Source organism: Mus musculus, chromosome 5, assembly GCF_000001635.26.
Source record: "Mus musculus strain C57BL/6J chromosome 5, GRCm38.p6 C57BL/6J".
Taxonomy (NCBI): domain Eukaryota; kingdom Metazoa; phylum Chordata; class Mammalia; order Rodentia; family Muridae; genus Mus; species Mus musculus.
This window is the reverse complement of record NC_000071.6, coordinates 41,070,941-41,076,085: the sequence shown is the minus strand read 5'-3', so window position 1 is coordinate 41,076,085 and position 5,145 is coordinate 41,070,941.

Sequence of the window (5,145 nt, the reverse complement as noted above, 5' to 3'; positions counted from 1 at the left end):
TGGACTCAATGTGTTTTATCTTATGAGATGACCATAGTCCTGGGAGCCTGAAGCTAAAGATTATGGGTTTTTTTCCCCAAATTTTATTAGGTATTTTCTTCATTTACATTTCAAATGCTATCCTGTCATCCCCCCATACCCCCCCCCACTCCCCCACCCACCCACTCCCACTTCTTGGCTCTGGTGATCCCCTGTACTGGGGCATATAAAGTTTGCAATACCAAGGGACCTATTCCCACTGATGGCCGACTAGGCCATCTTTTGGTACATATGCAGCTAGAGACACGAGCTTTGGGGAGTACTGGTTAGTACATATTCATTGTCTTTGGATGTTGGCATAAATTCTCAGGTCTTCCCCAGATCAGGCATCTTTACTGAATTTCTTATTTAATTCATGAATTAACCATTCAGTACTCTCATGCCAATGCTTATCACTGTAACATCATTATTGCGAATTTTTATTTGTTCACTTAGGACAGCATCTCACTAAATAAGCCAGGCTGGCACCAAGCATGTGATCCTCTTGCTTCTAATTACCTAGTGCTGGGAGAGGTGTGTACCACTACACCCACCTGCCTTGAGTTTTTCTCACATAATTCTTAAGATTACTTTTAGGTGTCGGTGCCAGATATATATATATATATATATATATATATATATATATATATATATATATATATATATCAAATCAACCAATTGCAACTTATGTAGGAAAGAGTTTGTACCATCTTGCAGGTTACAATCCATTTATTGAGAAAAGCCATAGAAGGAACCTGAAGATGGACTAAAGCAAGGAGCATGACCATAAAAGAACTGGTTACTGTCCTCCTTCCCCTTGACTATTCAGATACCTTCCTCATATAACCCTAGCCCTCCCAAGGGTTGGAACTGTCCAATGGGCTAGGCCCTTTCACGTTTATCAGCAATTAAGAAAATATGCTAGAGATGACCACTTAGGGCAATCTGGTGGAGGCAACTCCTCAATTGACATTCTCTGTTTGTTTTTCTGTCTCTCTGCCTGTCTCTGTCTCTCTCTGTCTCTCTGTCTCTCTGTCTCTCTCTCTCTCTCTCCCTCCCTCCCTCTCTCTCTCTCTGTGTTTTCAAACTTTTTCCCTCTCTTAATTTTCCTACTCAGTTGTTACTTTCTCTTCCAGATTACTCTAGTTGGTGTCAACTTGACAAATGGTAACCAGCACAGTCTAGAGATATAAAGCTAGTGTGTATCCCTGGAGGAGCTCTCTTACTTTGTTCCTCCATACCTACCATGCTCCTACATTAAGAATTATTCATGTATTAGTATAGTTTACCATGTCAGTTTTGTAGGATGACTTTGGTAACTGCAGACTTTCTCCTGGCAGTGAGTACTCCAGGGTCATTTGGATGGACTATGATGACTGACTCCAGATGGCTTCATTTAGTAATAACAAAGCTTCTACAGGTGTAGTCAACACGAATGATGCCATGGGGTCATCCCAGTGGCAAATATTTCCAGAAATGTTCATCTGCTTAGTTGCAGCTCTTTTAGACAGAGTGAATTCACTCACTGTCATTGTTAAAGCAGTTTGGGTACTGAATAGGAAACTGGTGGGTTCTATGGATTGCTCATGGTACAGCATTCTGATGGGCCATACAGCTGAGGTACAACTGAAGGGGTAGCAGAGGAAGCAAAAATGTCAGTGTTTCCCAGGCTATAATGGGTGACCAGGCTGAGCATGGTGCCCTTTTCTGTGTGAAGAAGATTGTGGATCATTCAGGGATCAATCTTCTCTAGTTCACGGCTATGATGCTTCTCAAGGTAGAGACTGGGGAACAAAATACTCATGGGAGCAAATATGGAGACAAAATGTGGACACTGAAGGAAAGGCCATCCAGAGACTGCCCCACCTTGGGATTCATCCTTTATACAGTCACCAAACCCAGGCACTATTGTGAATGCCAAGATGTGGTTGATGAAAGGAACCTGATATAGCTGTCTCCTGAGAGGCTTTGCCAAAGCCTGACAAATAAAGAGGCAGATGCTTGCAGCCACCCATTGGACTGAGCACGGGGACCCCAATGGAGAAGTTAGAAAAAGGACTGAAGCAGCTGAAGGGGTTTGAAACTCCATAGGAAGAACAATAATATCAACCAACCAGACACTCCAGAGCTCCTAGGGACTAAACCACCAACCAAGGAGTATACGTGGAGGGCCCCATGGCTCCAGCTGCAGATGTAGCAGAAGATGGCATTGTCGGGCATCAGTGGGAGGAGAGGCCCTTGGTCCTGTGAGGGCTCCAGGACAAGTATAGGAGAATTCAAGGGCAGGGAGGCAGGAGTGGGATGGTGGTTGGGGGAACATCCTCATAGAAGCGGGGGGAGAGGGTATTGGGTAGGGAGTTCTGGGGGAATCAGGAAAGGAGATAACATTTGAAATGTAAATAAAGAAAATATCAAATACAAAAAAAATACAATTTGAAAAGGAAGAAAGGTAGATATTGAGTCTGTTTCTGGATCTGCTAAGATATATTTCCTAATTGCTTTCTTGCAGATGATGGGAGAATGAGGAGGGTTATTCTACTGCTTCACAGTTCCTTGAAGAGACAGGGTCCTATGTTGGTTCTGTATAATAAGATACTGCATAATGATGGATAGTGTGAGCTGGGCTCTTTGCTTGAGGCAAAGCAGTGACTTGGGTTCCCAACATCACCCTAAACTGGGCTCATGGCTTGAATTAGGTAGGCTTCTTGAGCAGCACATATTTTATTTTCCACAAGATTATTAATGACTGCTGATGGACACCTTCCCTACTGAATAGTTTGGCTTTGTTCAGTGTTGGCCATAAGTAGAGAAATTAGGAAATAGATGCTACTTGTTGAGTTCCCATCTTTCTTAGGCCATCCTGTGTCTCCAATAACTACTACATTCTTAATGCACTCTAATGTTCTGTTTCAAATCAGCTAAATAGTTACTGGATTTCTCTCTCTCTCTCTCTCTCTCTCTCTCTCTCTCTCTCTCTCTCTCTCCCTCTCCCTCACCTCCTCTCTCTCTCTCTCTCTCTCTCTCTCTCTGTGTGTGTGTGTGTGTGTGTGTGTGTGTGTGTATTTTCCAACTTTCCCTACCTTAACACTTAGAAAGCATCCTTTATTTTTCTTTCTCATAAGCTTAACTATTTGGGACTCATTCTATAGTTGGTATCATGCTTTTTGTGGTTTCATCTTGCTTATTTTACTTAGGGTGATGTTCCATATTATTAGAAATGACAGAATTGCCATTTCATAAAAGCTAAGTAGTATTCCATTGCCTGCATTTCCTGTACTTTCTTTGCCTTTTCATCTTCTGATAGTGATTTCCCCAGTTTTTGCAATTTTCAGTGATGACACAATAGACCCAAAAGTCTGGACATAATTTTGGGAGCCTTATTTCAGACTCCATGGATATATAACATACATCCTGAGAAGAGGTATCAGTGGATCATATGGTTGTTACATCACCAGTTAGCTAATTTCTCTTCACCAAAGGAAAATTAAGGTAATGATTTTTGTGTGGTAGCCCTTTGCCCAAGAAGGTAATAGCAGTAGAGGTATAGCCCTTGTCTCCCACCTCAGCTTAGGGACTGATTAGTGTAAGCACCATCTGGGAACCAGTCTACAAATCATCATTATCTTAGCAGGCATACAGTCAGGTTTTTCCATCCTTGCACTGTGACTTCTGTTGAAAAGTTTAAATGGCTAATATAATCAAAATAGAAGAAGGAAACATCAATTTTTGTCATGAGTTGTTATGACCTTTTTTGCTTAATTAGCATTGCTCATCCATATGTATGATTCTTGAACAAATATTATTTTCTCCAAGATAATTTTCCATGCTTATCCCCTGTCCAGAAACAGCTTTATTTGACTTAATACACCTTACCTATCACTGGCCATTATCAATTTTGGGACAGGATCTTTTTCTGTACCTTTAGGTGTTCATAAACTTTGCATTCTGTCTTTTAAATCACTTGGATGTAGGTGATGGTACTGATAAAGGTTTATATGTTTCAGGTTTCTATCTAAGTTACGAAAATCTATCAGGCTCTACATAACCCTGTTTACTGAATGAAGAGTGAGTCTAACAACATAAAGTACTTTGTTAGCGCAGTCTGAAATAAACAGTAGAAATGTTTCATTCTTTCAGCAGCAGAGAGAGAATAGTGAGGGCATAAGGAAATCAATAAACAGTGCGTAGCACCTCTCAAAGAGCAGTGTCTTTTTCTAGTTTAAAGATAAAAATAATGCTTATAAAATAGGATTCAACCTACTCCATTAAGAAAACCAGGACACTAGGTAAACACTGCAATATGTAAACATGAATTGATTGATCAATTGTTTAGAATGTCTAATTTGTTCACCTTTTTGAAAAAGGTTGAGGAATGAGCAACATCTACTGATTTAAAATCATTAAACATTCTGAGTCTCCCGTCCTCATTTTTCTCTACTTATTACTCATTTATTCACATTAGAGGGAGTCTTTCCTCTTTTTCCAGATGGTAGCATAAATTTTCAGGTCAAGTGATATTAAAAATAGATAATAGCCAGGACCCCATGGGTCTCTACAGAAAGACTAAACAGTCACAATGGGGAATATCGCTGTTTTGGTTTTAGTTATGAGCTTTTATGTACTCAGCTGCTTCGTGCACAGACTTTTACTGCGGTGGGACTTGGAGCTCTCTGAATTCCGGTTCCACATCACTTCCCGTCCTTTACACTCTCTCAGCTCTGTGCCACACAAGTCACAAGAAACAGCCTCGCAGCTGCACGCTGCTCAGAGTGCTCTTCCCCAAGGCACTGGTTTGGTTTGGTTCTCTGAATTAAAATCATGGAAGTTGTCTCTCTCCTTCCTGTTCTCGTCAAATACTCAGGTGTCGTAAGGAACATTGACTCATAAAAGAAATGAAAACCAAATCATTTCAAATCAACTTAAAAGGCTCTGTTGGTTTTGTTTAAAGTGGACAGGGATTGCTACAGATTCTAATGAATAATTATTTTTGACAATATCAGTCCACATCTCCAAGGCTATTCCCATCAGGCCTCTAAAACTCAACAAACTGAGTGCTTTCTTTGTTCATTCACACATCCCATATCTTCCTTTAATATTTTTTTACATCCATAAAACACTTGCTTGATG